This window comes from Lissotriton vulgaris, chromosome 9 (assembly GCF_964263255.1).
Source record: "Lissotriton vulgaris chromosome 9, aLisVul1.2, whole genome shotgun sequence".
Classification (NCBI taxonomy): domain Eukaryota; kingdom Metazoa; phylum Chordata; class Amphibia; order Caudata; family Salamandridae; genus Lissotriton; species Lissotriton vulgaris.
The window spans coordinates 934,531,746-934,550,943 of NC_141697.1; the positions used below are offsets into that span (position 1 = coordinate 934,531,746).

The following is a 19,198-nucleotide window of genomic DNA, read 5'->3' on the forward strand; positions in this document are numbered from 1 at the left end:
CATTCGTCCAACACAAACCGGCACTCCCCAATATCTAAGGGCACCACCGATCCAGCAAAAACGAAAGCCGACCCAGCCATCAGGTGAAAAAGATGGGTTTATTCAAATATAATGCATCGCCACCCGCATAACATTTCGGCCTACCCAGAGGCCTCGTATATATATATATATATATATATATATATATATATATATATATATATATATATATATATATATATATATATATCCAATGGGCGTGGGTCACTGCTGAGCAGGATGGTACTCGTAGTCTTAATGTTCTCAAGTGAGTTGCCACACGTGATAAAAAATTTAAAAAAACATTTTCTCCACAGTGGGTTAGGGATAGGTTCACCTCCACGATTTGTTGCTCCATTTTAAATCCCAAAACCGACCTCTCCTGCCAAAGGCGCCGTAGTCGGGTGACTGCAGCTCCATCTGCATACAATGCAGCCGGGCGTCCTCCCTTAGTATGCAGATGGAGCTGCAGTCACCCGACTACGGCGCCTTTGGCAGGAGAGGTCGGTTTTGGGATTTAAAATGGAGCAACAAATCGTGGAGGTGAACCTATCCCTAACCCACTGTGGAGAAAATGTTTTTTTAAATTTTTTATCACGTGTGGCAACTCACTTGAGAACATTAAGACTACGAGTACCATCATGCTCAGCAGTGACCCACGCCCATTGGGGCACATGGAGCCAATAAAAACGAACTGCCAAACACACGTAGTAATGAACAATGTGCCTCTGAAGAAATGCTTGGAATAGCATGAAACGCGTCAGGCAGACTACGAAAGCTGGTGTATGTTTGCTCACCTTTGCTGCAACTTCCCAAAGTAAACTAATTTGTACCTACCTGCTGTCGTGGCTCTTCTTAATGGGAAACCTTTGTGAGTGATGTTTTTACGGCTGGTCCCGGCCGTGGAGGACGCCCGGCTGCATTGTATGCAGATGGAGCTGCAGTCACCCGACTACGGCGCCTTTGGCAGGAGAGGTCGGTTTTGGGATTTAAAATGGAGCAACAAATCGTGGAGGTGAACCTATCCCTAACCCACTGTGGAGAAAATGTTTTTTCAAATTTTTTATCACGTCAAGTCAAGTCAAGTCATAAAATTTGTATAGCGCACTACATACCCAGAGGGTTTCAAGGCGCTTAGGAAGGGGAGGAGGATTATTTGTCAAATATCCACGTTTTAAGCTGCTTTCTGAACGTTAGGTGGTTCTGGGTGAGGCGAAGGTAAGCGGGGAGTGAGTTCCATGTTTTAGCAGCCAGGTATGAAAAGGATCTGCCTCCCATGGTGGTCTTGTTGATGCGAGGTACAGTGGCGAGGTCTTGGCTGGAAGAACGTAGTTGGCGGGAGGGGGTGTAGAAGGACAGTCGAGCGTTGAGGCAATCTGGTCCGATGTCGTAGAGTGATTTGTGTGCGTGGGTAAGCAGTCGGAAAGTGATTCTCTTATTGACGGGTAGCCAGTGGAGGTCTTTAAGGTGATCAGAGATGTGTTCGTTGCGTGGGATGTCTAGTATGAGCCTGGCTGAGGCGTTTTGGATTCGTTGGAGTTTCTTCTGGAGTTTAGCGGTGGTACCTGCGTAGAGGGTGTTTCCGTAGTCCAGTCGGCTCGTGACCAGAGCGTGGGTGACTGTTTTCCTTGTTTCGGAGGGGATCCAGCGAAATGTTTTTCTGAGCATGCGAAGAATGTTGAAGCAGGAAGAGGATACGGCGCTGACTTGTCTGTTCATTGAGAGTGAAGAATCCAGGATGACGCCTAGGTTCCGTGCGTGGTCTGTCGGGATGGGTGCTTTTCCGAGGGCTTCCGGCCACCAGGAGTCGTCCCATGCAGAGGGGGATGTTCCTAAGATGAGGACTTCTGTTTTGTCTGAGTTCAGTTTCAGGCGGCTTTGTTTCATCCATTCGGCAACTTCTTTCATTCCTTCGTGTAGGTTAGTTTTGGCGGTGCTGGGGTCATTGGTGAGGGAAAGGATCAGTTGAGTGTCGTCCGCGTAAGAGATGATGTTGAAGTTGTGTTGGCGTGCGATGGCCGCGAGGGGGCTCATGTATACGTTGAAGAGGGTGGGACTGAGTGAGGATCCTTGAGGTACGCCGCAGATGACTTCAGAGGCCTCGGACTTGAATGGAGGAAGGCGGACTCTCTGGGTTCTTCCGGTGAGGAACGAGGTGATCCATTCAAGTGCTTTTCCTTGGATTCCGATGTTATTGAGGCGTTGTAGAAGGGTGCTGTGGCAGACTGTATCGAATGCTGCAGAGAGGTGTGGCAACTCACTTGAGAACATTAAGACTACGAGTACCATCATGCTCAGCAGTGACCCACGCCCATTGGGGCACATGGAGCCAATAAAAACGAACTGCCAAACGCACGTCGGTAATGAACAATGTGCCTCTGAAGAAATGCTTGGAATAGCATGAAACGCGTCAGGCAGACTACGAAAGCTGGTGTATGTTCGCTCACCTTTGCTGCAACTTCCCAAAGTAAACTAATTTGTACCTTCCTGCTGTCGTGGCTCTTCTTAATGGGAAACCTTTGTGAGTGATGTTTTTACGGCTGGTCCCGGCCGTGGAGGACGCCCGGCTGCATTGTATGCAGATGGAGCTGCAGTCACCCGACTACGGCGCCTTTGGCAGGAGAGGTCGGTTTTGGGATTTAAAATGGAGCAACAAATCGTGGAGGTGAACCTATCCCTAACCCACTGTGGAGAAAATGTTTTTTTAAATTTTTTATCACGTGTGGCAACTCACTTGAGAACATTAAGACTACGAGTACCATCATGCTCAGCAGTGACCCACGCCCATTGGGGCACATGGAGCCAATAAAAACGAACTGCCAAACACACGTCGGTAATGAACAATGTGCCTCTGAAGAAATGCTTGGAATAGCATGAAACGCGTCAGGCAGACTACGAAAGCTGGTGTATGTTCGCTCACCTTTGCTGCAACTTCCCAAAGTAAACTAATTTGTACCTACCTGCTGTCGTGGCTCTTCCTAATGGGAAACCTTTGTGAGTGATGTTTTTACGGCTGGTCCCGGCCGTGGAGGACGCCCGGCTGCATTGTATGCAGATGGAGCTGCAGTCACCCGACTACGGCGCCTTTGGCAGGAGAGGTCGGTTTTGGGATTTAAAATGGAGCAACAAATCGTGGAGGTGAACCTATCCCTAACCCACTGTGGAGAAAATGTTTTTTTAAATTTTTTATCACGTGTGGCAACTCACTTGAGAACATTAAGACTACGAGTACCATCATGCTCAGCAGTGCCCCACGCCCATTGGGGCACATGGAGCCAATAAAAACGAACTGCCAAACACACGTCGGTAATGAACAATGTGCCTCTGAAGAAATGCTTGGAATAGCATGAAACGCGTCAGGCAGACTACGAAAGCTGGTGTATGTTCGCTCACCTTTGCTGCAACTTCCCAAAGTAAACTAATTTGTACCTACCTGCTGTCGTGGCTCTTCTTAATGGGAAACCTTTGTGAGTGATGTTTTTACGGCTGGTCCCGGCCGTGGAGGACGCCCGGCTGCATTGTATGCAGATGGAGCTGCAGTCACCCGACTACGGCGCCTTTGGCAGGAGAGGTCGGTTTTGGGATTTAAAATGGAGCAACAAATCGTGGAGGTGAACCTATCCCTAACCCACTGTAGAGAAAATGTTTTTTTAAATTTTTTATCACGTGTGGCAACTCACTTGAGAACATTAAGACTACGAGTACCATCATGCTCAGCAGTGCCCCACGCCCATTGGGGCACATGGAGCCAATAAAAACGAACTGCCAAACACACGTCGGTAATGAACAATGTGCCTCTGAAGAAATGCTTGGAATAGCATGAAACGCGTCAGGCAGACTACGAAAGCTGGTGTATGTTCGCTCACCTTTGCTGCAACTTCCCAAAGTAAACTAATTTGTACCTACCTGCTGTCGTGGCTCTTCTTAATGGGAAACCTTTGTGAGTGATATATATATATATATATATATATATATATATATATATATACACACACAAACACTCGGCTAATGCGAGGTCGAGGGAGACCTAAACTACAATAAATTAGCCCTATTCCTACCTACCTCGAGTACGCGACTCTTCTTCTTTGATGGAGTGGAATGTTTGTTTTGTTTTTGAGCTATATATATATATATATATATATATATATATATATAAACTTATATGTAAACCCATGTATGAATATACATAAAATGCAGACATGTGTATATATGTCAACCCATGTATGAATATACATAAAATGCAGACATGTATATATATGTCAGAGAAAAAACACTTTTGTGGACATGCAGTTGATGGGGTTTGGATCTGCTCTATGGGTTTTGTATCAGACCTTATAAAGCCTTCTAGAGGCACACGGCAGGGGTGACCTTGCTCGCCCCTGCTGTTTGCCCTATACATTAACCCCTTTTTAAATATGCTGGAGAGAAGCACTCAGATAAAACCTTTCAGCGCTCAGGAAGATTTATTTTGCGTCCATGCTTATGCCAACGATGTAGCTATTGTAACATCGGATACTGCAATGGCTATATCGGACGTTGAATAAGCTGAATATATCCAAAACTCAGATCTTGTGTACGAACCACATCATGGTCAACAATTCCAGAGTAGTCCAGGAGGTCACGTACTTGGGAATCAAGATCCGGGAATGTCTGAAAGAGCTGGTTGATGTGAATTGGGGAGATATAATTGACAAAGTGAAGCAATCATTAGCGAGATTGGACTGCCTACACCTGTCCTTGTTTGGTAGAGCCAACGTCATTAAAATGAACATACTCCCCAAGGTTTTATATTTTTTTAGATTGGTACCTCTGGAAGTAACCAGTGGTCAACTTCAACATCTACAAGCAATTTGTGCGAGATTTCGGTGAGCTCTGGGGAAACCTCGGTGGGTTTTGCGATTTATTACTCTTCCAAGAGATAGCAGTGGGTGGGTGGTCGGTCCCAGACTTCATACTCTATTATTATGCGTGCCTTCTATCTAATATTCAGACATTATTGACAGGAGAAGATGTGAGTAGATCTGCTGAGGCTCCATCAATTTACCAGATGGCATTAGGAACGGAGTTTAAGAATTGTCTGTTTAAGAAATTGGATCGGAGCTATTATAAAAAAAACGATTTTTAAAATCTTGGGGGCAGTCTTTAAGGCCTGGAGCACAGTCAGAAAAAACTTACAGATTCAGGGATTAACCTATTATACACCTACCAATGCTGCGGGTATTGTGCAGACGATTTTTTGGGACTACATGGTTGCTAGATGGAGACGTAAGGGCTTTACACAAATTGGGGATTTTTACGACACGGGGCTTTATTAGTCTTTTGTAGATTTAGCGGACACATATCTCTTACCTAAGAATCAGTTCTTTAAATATTTACAGATTCGCGATTTTTTGGGTAAACAATGTATTCCGATGACACCTCAAAGTTGTAGAAGCTATTAGGCACCAGGTAAAGATAGAGGTAATCTATGACATTCTTTTAGCCTCTAGGACGGATGATTTGGATAAGCACACTCGTAAATGGACACTTAAACTGGGAGAACCAACTGTGCCGTTAGAGAAGACGATTGCTATTGCTGGGGAAATCTTTTTATCAGTGAACCTTAAAGCCCAGATGTATAAAACTATATTTAATCTCTACCATACCCCAGCTAAAATGATTAAATGGGGGTGTGGGGGGGGGGGGGGGGGGGGGACGATGGGAAATGCTTTCGGTGTGGTATAGATAATGCTGATAGTCTCTACATTTTCTACGTATGTATTAAACTGGCGCCATTTATAGATCACATTGAGAAGTTTTTGACGGAGGTCACTGATTTCATTAAAATTTCGGCCTCCATGATGCTACTAGGGACTGGTGAAGATCTAGAGCAAGGGAGGCCAATGTATAGATTTAGGCATTTGCTTTTTATTGCTACAGCTGTAGCACGGTTATGTGTAGCGTCTTTATGGCTACAGTTGGAAGCACCATCTTATGAAATGTGGCGTGCCCGGTTTTATAATATATATATAATCTGGAGTTCAGTTTGTATTAAGTCAAAGGGCCAAGAACACACAAACTAGGTATTTATGTATGGGGGCGATGATTGATCATATGAATTGTTGAAATATAATTTTGGTATAGTTGAATGATATGAATTTTTATTATGTTTTGATTTTTCTGTGTTTATGTATTTACATTTTGATACTGTGGATTGAATAAAAGAAATAATAAAAAAAAGACAAGTATTATTAGGTTCTTACTGTTGGCTTTGACATGGCCTCATGTCATCCTGAATTCTGACTGTGCCTTGCTTGAGCTTTTCTGCGCGCACAGAAAGGCTTGCAAGTTGTTTGGGTTAATCACGTAAAAGGATTGTTTTGTGAGAGATTGTTTAATTTACCCTGTAAAGCTTTCGTAAGCTTCGTCAAGATAAAGGTTGGAACATGTGAGACTGTAGACGGAACGTGGGAACTCCTTCCTGCCGTGCAATGCTTGCCTGGAAGATGGTCGTTCCAGTAAGTTTCTTTAGGGCAGGGGTGAAGACTCTCAAACCTTCTAGTATGTGTTTTGAGATTATAAAGCTGAGGGTTGTTGAATTAGAAACTGGGATTTTGGAATCCGAATGTAGACAGACGCGTCTACTTCGATACAGAGGAACCCTTGTTGCGGAGGCTCTTATCCCCGGCTGTTTAATCCCCCGGTCCGGAGAGGGCTAAGATGCAGTGTTTACACCAGGTGAAGTGTTGCTGTTTGATTATTGCCATTGCCATTTGAAATTAGTTCTTTGTGATGTGGAGTGAGTCAGAGTGCACAACCAAAGTAATTATTTGATGCATTTGGTGTAAATATATTTCTGATTATTTCTTGCAGGACATCCAGTACTATTGGCTGCTTGTTTATTCATTAGTATTATTCATGCATTTAACAGTTGCATTTACTAAGTGTGTCATTATTGCTTGCATATAAATATATATCTCTATATACATTTGAATGTTATTAATTTGACATCTGGGAAGCCTTTCTGTTAGAGAGCATTGCATAAATAAAACTCCAAGCCTTAATCTAAAACGAGTCTTTGCATATTGTAAAGTAAAACCCTTTTCTAGGTATTGGTGTGTTTTATGTTTTGCTCCGCCGTGTTTGAGCCACATTGTGGGAGATTCTGTATTATCTGAAAGGCGGAGCAATACAAGGGTGCAGTGTAGAAGTATAAAATGGGATTCAATTATCCGCTTGACCGGGCATTCAGGATTTTCAGCGCCATGATGCTCCCTCCGGAGCGAACGCTGCGCTTTAGAAATACCCCCTCAAATATCAAATATCAAATTAGCCATTGTACAAATAAACTGACCACAAAACATTAAAGATCACACACCAAAAATAATTGTAAAGGTTTGTCAGTAAGCTATGAATTTAATTCAAAGCCATGTGAAATAGGGGGACACTAGAGAGCAGGCGGACAAGATGAACAAGTTACTTACCTTCGGTAACGCTTTTTCTGGTAGATACAATATCTGCCTGTGGATTCCTCACCTTGTGAATATCCCCCTTGCGTCAGCAACATTCGGAAATTCTTTTGTAGCCTCGCGCCGACGTGGACTCGAACGTCAGAGACACGACATCGCTCGCGACTCCGCTGACGTCACCGACGCCTACAATAGGCCCACGCCGGCGTGATGACATCAGTTCCGCCCTTTTTTCCGTGCCATCGAGGCACACGGACGGACCAATGACAGTAGATATATACAAAGTATACACAGTACACAATAGTCAAGGCAAAACACACAGTGCAAAGCAAATGCAGGAAAGCAATTGAAACATATTCTTGACATCAAAATAAATATACATTACAGTAAGATAACTCTGGCATAGAAGAGTGGACACCGGGGAGGCGGGTGGGTCAGTGAGGAATCCACAGGCAGATATTGTATCTACCAGAAAAAGCGTTACCGAAGGTAAGTAACTTGTTCTTCTGATCGATACATCTGCCGTGTGGATTCCTCACCTTGTGAATAGAGTCCCACAGCAGTCCCCACTCCCGGAGGAGGGAGTCCACTCTTCTAAACCAGAAAATCCTGAAGGACAGAGCGAGCAAAGTGACCGTCCCTCCTCACTTCGGAATCCAAGCAGTAATGCTTCGCGAAAGTGTGGAGGGAAGACCAAGTTGCCGCTCTACAAATATCCTCAACAGGCACACCTCTAGCCAACGCTGAGGTCGAAGACTTAGCTCTTGTAGAATGAGCCCTTATACCCTCTGATGGTTCCTTACCGGCCAAGTCGAGCGACACCATCCAGTCTTCTTCCAGCAGAGCCTGAAGAACCTGAGCAAGGGTGAGCATCTTGAATTTCTCCTGCTTCAGGTAAAAATTCAAGATCCTGAGATCCAGGATAGGACGAAGCCTGCCATCCTTCTTGGGAATCAGGAAATACCGGGAGTAGCATCCCTGACCCCTTTCCCGCTCTGGGACCACCTCTATCGCACCTTTCCTCAATAGAGTTTGGACTTCCTCCTGAAGGAGAAACAGATGTTCCTCTGAGCAATACCCTTGGCAAGGAGGGTCATTGGGAGGGAATTCCCGAAAGGGAAGGGCATACCCATTTTCTACGAGATTGAGAACCCAAAGATCTGATGTAACCGATTCCCAATCTCGTAGAAAGTGGGTAAGCCGGCCCCCCACAGGGCCTACATGATCCTGAATGGCGGATCTAGGGCTGCTTTTCTGTGGCTGGGGGGTTGGTGGAGGTGGAGGAGGAATTGGGCTGACGCCCTCGAGGACGTGCTCTCTGCTTCCCCCTGTATGATCTATACAAGGTATTCTGCTGCTGCTGCTGTTGCTGCTGCTGTCCTTGTCTATATGAACGAAAGGAGCGGCCAAAACCTCTAAATTTCCTGGTCGTAGAACCTCTGACCTGAAGGCCAAGAGATCTAGCCGTTGCCCTGCTGTCCTTGAATCTTTCCAAGGCCGCATCTGCTTTCCTCCCAAAGAGCCCCTCACCATCGAAAGGCAAATCCAATAAAGCAGACTGCACATCAGTTGAAAAATCGGATGACTTCAACCAGGCTGAACGCCTAGTGGCAACCGCTGTGCCCATGATCCTTGCCACTGAATCCGTAGCATCAAGCCCGCTTTGGATGACTTGACGGGCAGCCGCTTGAGAGTCAGGCAAGGCTTCCTCAAAGTCTTTTCTGCTATCCTCAGGAACCTTAGGGATTAATGAACGCATAGAGTCCATTAGAGCATGAATGTATCTTCCCATAAGGCAAGTGGCATTAGAAGATTTCAGTGCCATACTAGCCGAAGAAAAAGTCTTTTTTGCAATTTGGTCCTGTTTCTTGGCCTCTTTGTCGCCAGGCACCTGCGGAAAAGCCCCAATCGACTTTTTAGAACATGCAGCCTGAATCACCAAACTCTCAGGAGACGGGTGTGATGACAAGAATGCAGGGTCCTCAGGAGCCACCCTATATCTCCTAGCCACATTTTTGGAAACTGCAGGAGCAGAAAAAGGCATTTTCCATACCTCCATAATGGGTTCCTTTAAAGCTTCATTAAATGGAAGTAAAGGCTCCACTGCCTGACTTGGAGAATGAAGAACCTCAGTCAGTAAATTCGACTTAAATTCGACAGTAGGCAATGACAAACCCAAAAGTCCAGCTGCCTTCTTCATGACTACATGATACGGTTGAACATCCCGGGAGGGTGCATCAGAACCCAAAGGCAAAGACCATTCCGGGGAAAACTCGAGACCACTTGCCTCTGCCAGGTCGTCGAAACTACCCCCATCCAGCTCACCTTCCTCCATGTCAGAAGAAGACTCATCAATCCTCTGTTGTTCAAGCAGACATTGAGCTTCTCTTCGAGACCTGAATTTAACTCAAGTGCAGCCGAATCCAAAGCCGAATCCGACGGCGCCGGAGCCGACTTCAGAACCAAATCCGAGGGCTTGGAAGGAGGATCCATAGACTTGCTTGGAGCCGGTGACGTCGGAGCCGGAGTCATCGACTTCGGGCGGGCCGGCGTCGATACCGGCGTCTACCCTGGTGGAGCTTGGTACTGCCACAGCGGAGTCGGGGTTGGCATGAACGGCATGAATGGTGCCGGAGCATATGAGTGAGGAACACCCAAATTAAAGGACATAGGACCCATGGGACCCGAAGGCGCACCAGAGGGGTACCATGATCTAGAGAAAACACCATACATCGCGTTTAAAAACGCGGAAGGGTCCTGACCTGGCGTCGGGAATGGTGGATGCTCAGGATGACCACGAAGTAGGTTTGAATCTGTTTCTTCAACAGGATTCGAAGACTCTCCCTCAACAGGAACTCCATCGGCGTCATCCGGAGAATGAGCCAGAGACGGAGCCGGAGTCGGAACCGGAGTCGGAGAATGGACCACCGACTCCGAAGGCGAAGCCTCACCTTCATGATCCGACACTTGCGGAGGAATCACCTTCGACTTCACCCTCCTGGGAGACTTTGATCTTGAACCAGACTTATCCCCTGAATGATGACAGGATTCATGTCTCCTCTTTTTATGCTTTTTCCGAGAACCGGAAGCGTGGTCAGACGAAGACTTCGAGGCCGACTCCTCACGAGACCTCGACCTGGATCTCGACTTCAATCTCCTCGAGTGCTTCGAAGATTTTCTAACCTTACTCGCTTTAAGCTTGGCCACAAGAAGCTTCGATTCCCTCTCTCGAAGAGCCTTCGGATTCATCTTCTGGCACGATGAACACCCTTCAACGTCGTGATCCGAGCTCAAACACCATATGCAGTCTTGGTGAGGGTCCGTAACGGACATCATCTTCCCACATTCTCTACAAGGCTTAAACCCTGTCTTCTTTGTCGACATGACAACCGAGCAAAAAGGTCAGAGAATGGAGAATCGAGGAAACAAAGTATTAAAGATACTAGAAGCTACAGAGTAACCTGTTAAACCGTTAGAGTCGACGACGCGGAAAAAAGGGAACTGATGTCATCACGCCGGTGTGGGCCTATTGTAGGCGTCGGTGACGTCAGCGGAGTCGCGAGCGATGTCGTGTCTCTATGACGTCCGAGTCCACGTCGGCGTGAGGCTACAAAAGAATTTCCGAATGTTGCTGACGCAAGGGGGATATTCACAAGGTGAGGAATCCACACGGCAGATGTATCTATCAGAAAGCCACACATTAGGGAGGCTCTGTCCGCCCGGGAGCACCATTCTTCATTATCCTGCGTGCATGGGGCCCTACTAGATCCCCAACAACGAAAAACTATATGTGAACACGGCGGCAGCCGAAATATATACTTTGGAGCCCCCGCGGAGCTGTCTCTGAGGAGTTTGCAGTCCGTTCTTTAACCCGGCCGAAGCCCGCAAGGCGGGCTGTAAAATAGCGGTGGCCACAAACTAACGAGGTGAGGCCTGGATCCCTAAGCGGTCTTTCCCCGCGGCTGGGGGATGCGATCTGCGGCTTGATTACCAGGTCACAAACCGGTACCCATTACGCCTGGCTGTGGAGAAGATTGGTGTGCTCGCGCCGACTTGCAGGAACTGGTCGGGACGCCAACTGGGGAGAAGTGCTCCTCCCACGGATCAATCCCTGCGGCCTGGCGTGCCTGTCGGTATCTGAACAGTAAAACATAAGGGGGGGCATATGTGGGAAATGTTTAGTGACCTAGCATTGTTACAGTCCCTACAACTACAGAAAAAACAAAGTGTAACAATGGGTCAACAGAGAAGGAAAGCAGCTATCTAGACAACTGTATGTGACTTTTTTAAAAAGAGAAACAATCCCAGAATCCAAAGTATTCTTGGTGAAAAGTTCTTCCCATCAGATACCCGTCCTGTACCGCCCTACATCACTTGGGATCCTTCACCAGAAGGAAGTGGAACAAACCACTTAGGATTAGGTGGATTGTGACCTAATCGAAGTGTGAAGGAATGTAGGGTGTGTGGATAAACTATTATGATGGTATCAGGGGGCATAAGAAAATCAAAAGGCAGTGCATTGAGTGCTCGCTGTGACGTGTGGAAGTGAGAAAGTTAATATTGGGTTGAGGGAGTGGAGAAAGAATTTATTATGTTCCTACCCTCACCCAAGGTTAAAAAACAGTGCAAGTAGTAATAACAAATAGCTACTGAGATTTTATATTGGTCGACATGTTTCTGCAGTATTAGGTTCAAAGGATACCAGTCTGCTTCATCAGGACCTAGTTGTTAAAGAAGTGCTACTGCTAATCTTAAAGTGTATGGTGTTTATAAAAAATCATATCACCTGAGAAACACCGATGGAAAAGATCCAGTCAGTCAACAGTAGACGAACACACATGTGAATACAAAAAACATACAGTTAGTGGCGAAAGCTGCGAATGCACAGAGGTAATCTCGTGATATTTAATTGTATGCCAAACATTTCAAGGTCATAAGTTGTACCAATAATCAACTCGTTCAACCAGGTACCTATATCCTGGGTTTATGCAAAGTTTTAAACACTCACCCATGTTCTGGGGAATGGACTCTCCACCTCACCCGGCAACAGCTCAGGTACAAATGGAGCACCGCTCTAATGGATGTGAACAAAAAAGAAATGAAGGAGGAAGAGCTCGCTAGAACTCAGTCTGCAAAACACATTCCCTCTGTCACTGAGGGTTTATAACCAAGAATCAAGGCACATTTTTTAATGTTTTTTGTGCCCTGTATGTATTCAACCATAGGCCAAAGGAAGATCTTATGAATACTTTTTATTTAGTTATGTAGTTACTCTAGCAGGGTTATTTGTAGTACTCTGTATGTATTCACCCATGGGCCAAAAGAAAATCTTGTGAATACTCTTTATGTAGTGAATCTAGCAAGGCTTGTTGTATCACTAGATGAGTCAAAGCTGCTTAGCGCGATGTGTAGGCGATCTTATACCAAGGTTTGCCCGCTTGTTTGGGCGGTCTCCGTCTCAACCATCATGTGACAGGCACTCCAAAATAGCCATAGTGCCTGTCCTGCCTCTGTTGTTTGTTACTAATACCCCCAACTTCAAGTATTCAGCATAAGCGGCCGAGCGTGGTCACTATTACAATCAGCACTCTCGTGATCTAAAACATCGAGTAACACTCGTTATAGACTTGTCCTGCATCTAGAATGACTTGCATAGACCTTCCGTTTTTAAGTATTCAGTGAAAGGTCCGAGCGTGATCGAAAATAAGACCAACACCCTCCCGTATTGCTACCGCCCTACCCGCTTACCTGTCCGTCGGTACTCCGCGCCTTCCTCTAGGCTGACTGTGGGAGGTGCCGACCGGACAGGAAGCGGGATATTTAAGCTGGCTCTGGTTGGTCAGCGGAGCAATACGCGTGCAACATGAGCACGCGCGTCTCTGAACGCGTCGCAGCGTTCGCGATCCATGGGAATTGTAGTCTCTGGATCGGCACCATTTAGGAAATGTAGTCCGGAAATGTATTCCGGCGGTGCCGATTTATGCATACAAGAATGTACACGTTGGGCTTAGTTTTTACAAACATCTAAAAACCTGCAATGTGTAGCAGAGTAATTGTATGTATTTATCTGTTGACATGTAATTGCGTTTGATTTAGAATACGCAGTTGGACTGACAAACTGATTGGATTTTGTAATTACCAAATATTTCTGCCTTCTTCGCTTATAAATTATGTTGTCATAATAGGCCTGCCTCTGAATGAGAGAAAGTGGGTAACAGATGTATAACCCATGCCAAGGAGATTAGCACCGATAATATAACATTGATAATACAACAGACCTCCACTGTTGAATACAATACAGCCCTGAGTTCTAGCGAGCTCTTCCTCCTTCATTTCTTTTTTGTTCACATCCATTAGAGCGGTGCTCCATTTGTACCTGAGCTGTTGCCGGGTGAGGTGGAGAGTCCATTCCCCAGAACATGGGTGAGTGTTTAAAACTTTGCATAAACCCAGGATATAGGTACCTGGTTGAACGAGTTGATTATTGGTACAACTTATGACCTTGAAATGTTTGGCATACAATTAAATATCACGAGATTACCTCTGTGCATTCGCAGCTTTCGCCACTAACTGTATGTTTTTTGTATTCACATGTGTGTTCGTCTACTGTTGACTGACTGGATCTTTTCCATCGGTGTTTCTCAGGTGATATGATTTTTTATACACACCATACACTTTAAGATGAGCAGTAGCACTTCTTTAACAACTAGGTCCTGATGAAGCAGACTGGTATCCTTTGAACCTAATACTGCAGAAACATGTCGACCAATATAAAATCTCAGTAGTTATTTGTTATTACTACTTGCACTGTTTTTTAACCTTGGGTGAGGGTAGGAACATAATAAATTCTTTCTCCACTCCCTCAACCCAATATTAACTTTCTCACTTCCACACGTCACAGCGAGCACTCCATGCACTGCCTTTTGATTTTCTTATGCTCCCTGATACCATCATAATAGTTTATCCACACACCCTACATTCCTTCACACTTCGATTAGGTCACAATCCACCTAATCAAAAGGGAAATCCCTGGAGTCAACTAGTCCACTAATCACTATTGGCCTTTCTTGTTGTAAAAGGAAAGGTCACAATATGCCATGGGTATTCGGACAAACATAAAAGATAGGTTTCCACAAAGAAATAGTCTTGTTTACAATCTAGATTTATTAAAATTACATTAAATTAAACAATAAAAACAAGATAAATTCATACAATTCTTCCAAAACAATTAAAATCCAAGATTGGGTATCTTGGAGGGATAAAAATGATTATTCAACAGTATTACACAAACACAATATTACAGTACACGATAAATGGAAAAACAATCAAAATGTGTTCACAATAAACAACAGACGAAACATAATCACAACAAACCCCTCATGTGTAAGTGGCCCACTTGATATCTCTGCCACTGTATTACACTAGATCCAGTGGCCGTAGATAATTATCTATTGTGAACACATTTTGATTGTTTTTCCATTTATCGTGTACTGTAATATTGTGTTTGTGTAATACTGTTGAATAATCATTTTTATCCCTCCAAGATACCCAATCTTGGATTTTAATTGTTTTGGAAGAATTGTATGAATTTATCTTGTTTTTATTGTTTAATTTAATGTAATTTTAATAAATCTAGATTGTAAACAAGACTATTTCTTTGTGGAAACCTATCTTTTATGTTTGTCCGAATACCCATGGCATATTGTGACCTTTCCTTTTACAACAAGAAAGGCCAATAGTGATTAGTGGACTAGTTGACTCCAGGGATTTCCCTTTTGACTAACTGTCTTCCTACCCTGTTCCCTGGTGAAAGTGGGGTACCCTCTCTTTTTTGAAACCACAATCCACCTAATCCTAAGTGGTTTGTTCCACTTCCTTCTGGTGAAGGATCCCAAGTGATGTAGGGCGGTACAGGACGGGTATCTGATGGGAACAACTTTTCACCAAGAATACTTTGGATTCTGGGATTGTGTTTCTCTTTTAAAAAAAGTCACATACAGTTGTCTAGATAGCTGCTTTCCTTCTCTGTTGACCCATTGTTACACTTTGTTTTTTCTGTCGGTATCTGAAGCCTGCATACCTGGCCCCGGACTCTTAAAAAAGGGCGCGACTGCCTGCCCAGTGGGATGCCCGCAGCAGGCTGCTTACGTGCAAATCCCTCCAACAAGCCCAGACGACTGCAGAACGTCCCTGTGCCCCTGCTGGGAGGGTCGCGGCTGCCTGTGAATGCGGTGACCGGTGGTGAGCAGTGGAAAGTGCGTGGCAGGTGAGGGCTGCTTTTGCTACGAGGGGCGAAGGAGGCCCCACATATCATTCTACTGTGGGCGGTTTGGCAGCTGGTTCTGGGAACTGCGGACCGCTGCGGCTGGAGGCACGAGATTGTGAATAGAGCCTGTGTTAACCCATTCCTGCAGGGCTCTGCGATATTCCTCTCTCCTGCACTGTTGCCTCAGGCCTGAAACATAAGGCTTCGCTGACGCCACGCCGCGCCCTCGGTGATGACGCAGTGGCAACTTGCGACGAGTGTGAGATATGGTGAGGACTACTCACTCTCAGGCCTAAAAAGAGACTTCCTGGGGCGTGACACCCCACAGACCCGGAGTTTGAAACAGGGACGGACCCATTCAACCGGCTTGGGCTTGCTGCCACTGGCGGTCACCTCTGTGTGCTAAGTACGAACTGAAAAGACCCCACGGGGGGAGGAGCGCACAATGGGCTACACGGAGGGAAAGCAGGCGAAACTACAGTTCACTGTGAGAAAGCAGGCCCCTGATGAAGGTGCAGCCTGGTGCAAAGACTATGACCAGCCCTGCCCGCCCCGCCCAAACACAGTATGAAGTCTTTAAAGCTATCCTCCTTACAATTTGCCAAAGCTTAACCTCCATCGAATCCAAGCTGGACTCCATGAACCTTCGCATGGATTTCCTGGTGCAGAAGCTGGAGAAACACAATGGTCGAATTACCGAAGCCGAGCAACGCATTTCCACTCTTGAAGACGTCACCGAAGTTAATAGCGCGAAACTTCAGGGCATGGAGAAACTCCTGCAGGTTATAGCGGCCAAGAATGAGGACTTGGAGGCACACTCGAGCAGGAATAACTTGTGCATCGTGGGAGTGCCAAAGTTCATGGCTACTGGCCGCATGGAGGACTTTGTGGAGTACCTGCTACTGGGCCTCTTTGGCGCTGAAGCCTTTTCTAAGGCTCTGATCGTTGAACGAGTCCATAGATCGGTTATGGCGAGACCGCCGCCTGGTGCACCACCACGACCCATCCTGGCGCGTATCCTGAATTACAGAGATCGGGATACAGCTCTCAGACTTGCACGAGAGAAACAGGACCTGACCTATGAAGGGATGAAGATTGAGCTGTATCCGGATTTCACTATTGCGGTGCAGGAGGCGTGTAACAAGTTCCTCCTAGCAAAGAAGAGGCTCCAGCAGGCGGGTATCCCATACGCCATGCTCTACCCAGTGAGGTTGCACGTTCAGCACCAGGGAAAAACGCCCACCTTCTCCAGCCCACAACGCATCCAAGACTTTCTGAAAACCTGCTCGCGGAGGTCGCCTACTCCACTGGCTGATGTGTCTGGCTCTGGCCGGACCACACCTGATCATGAGGAGCAGTAAAGTTGGCCTCAGACAGCCCAATGACACCGCTACGAATGGGTAAGACTGGTCCTTTTGATACCCCAAGAGAAAGAACACGCTGTGTGCTGTCCCACAAACTCCGACTCTCTCGCTACACCGCCAGAACCCCATATCGTGGGGCTCAATCCTGAGGCACCCAATAAGACACTGATCTTCCAGGCTCCCTCGCATATGTTAGGTGAGCGGACGGCCTCTCTGGTATGTACTCCAAGAGGGGGATCCCCATGAGAATGTCATGGAAGTTGACAGTATTGTTTTGTTTGGTCTCTTGACATGGCTAGGACAGGGACTACTAGTGTGTGCCCCCTTAATGTTTTATTATCTCATTGAGATAGGCATTGCATTGTGGGGCGATACCTCTACAGGCCGTTACACCAAATGTCCTTGCTATTGGTTTTCAGGGTTCAGAGGGGACTCTATTCCCTGTGGTTTGGGGACGCAGGTATGAGAGGGGGTTAATTAATCAACATGTCATACTGTTTTGTCTTGCATGGTACTATTTATAATTGTCCACGGAACAGCCATATGCAATATGTTGGAGCATACAGTGCATCGCGATCGCCGCTTCACCCAAGCCATCTCCATAGTCACCTCACACTGAATGGCTAGCTCACCACCGCCTCGCAATCCCACCATTAATTGTTTGATGTGGAATGTGCGAGGCCTTCGTGACCCTCGCAGGTGCAGGTACATCCTACACTACTTAGACAGACATGTCCATATAGCGATGCTGCAAGACACTCACATTGCCCCTGGGGCCCAACCCACATTTGGCAGGAAATGGGCTGTGCACAGCAGCTTCTCTACCTTCTCTATATACGCCAGAGGTACCACTAATTTGCTCATAAAAGGATTGGGCTAATGCCCAATAGGCTGCGTACAAAATCCCCTGGGTAGATTCAGCATTATGTGGGGTAGACTAGCATAATATACAGTAACCATGGTAAGCTATTATGCACCCAACATTGATGACGCACACTACTTCACTCAGCTATGGGGAAGCATATTGGAAGTAGGCTCTACATATATTTTGTGCGTGGGGGGAGGGGTGGGTGGGGGGGGGGGATTTCTATCTGGCGTTAGTACCGGAACTTGACCGCTCTAACCCACACACAACATCCCACCCACAGGCTGCTTAACACCTATCGGCCATAACAGCCGATCCCTGGCTTTGCGACCCAACGCGGAGGGAGGGCACCTATTCATTTTTTTTTAAAACAAACTTTATTAGGTTTATAAAGCAAAATAGTCACCTTGCATACATCGTTGATCTATTCACTCCCTCCCTCATAATTCCCAATCATCGGGTTATCAATTTTGGCATCATCCCAAGGTTCATCTCCATGGTATTTTTGTAAAACGACAGTCATGGGACTAGGAGTGCCTCTCCTAATATTCAGTATGTGCCATATAGAACACCATTGCTTGAACCAATAAGTCTAAACCTTAAATTACCTATTCCCACCCACCCTCCCTCCCAGGTATGTCACATCTAGTGTCTCTTTATGCTGAGCAATAACTAATGATTGTGCGCTGGTTCCAACTCTCTGTTAATACGGGTTAAACAGACTTTCCCTCCAGTTTCACTCTACCAACACCTGTCGAATGTGGTCGGGCAGTCACTCCTGCGCGGTATAAAGAGCCTACTCTGTGCCCGGGGTTCCCGGTTCTGCATCGCTGCCTCACCCATCCTCTGGGTCCTTTAATAATCCCACTGAGTGCTCTCACGCTCTGGCTGCCTCAAGCACTCTCTCACTTCCCGCTCTCCTCGCTAGCTGTAGTCGTGTTATTCCATCACATTTTGTCCATTTGACAAACTCTCTCTTCCATCTAAGGAAACTCGAGGGCCCTCTTGCCTTCCAATGCAATGTGATTTCTCTCTTGGCCAACACCAACCCCATGTCTATAAACTTGCTGGTAATCTTGGTTCTAGCTGTATGTGGAAACCTTTGCAATATAAAAGTTCCTAGTGCCCCTTCCAGCTCCCTTTCAGTCACCTCCTCCAACAATATATTTACTTCATCCCAATAGCCAGTGAGTAGTGGACATCCCCAAATCATTGAGGGAAATCTGCCCCCTTCCCT

General features: G+C 46.1%; 1 protein-coding gene across 1 annotated transcript in view; it reads right to left on the reverse strand.

Annotated features, from left to right (window-relative positions):
- LOC147692558 (uncharacterized) overlaps positions 1-19,198 on the reverse strand; it is a 112,892-nt gene that overhangs the window by 20,362 nt on the left and 73,332 nt on the right. The window lies entirely within an intron of this gene.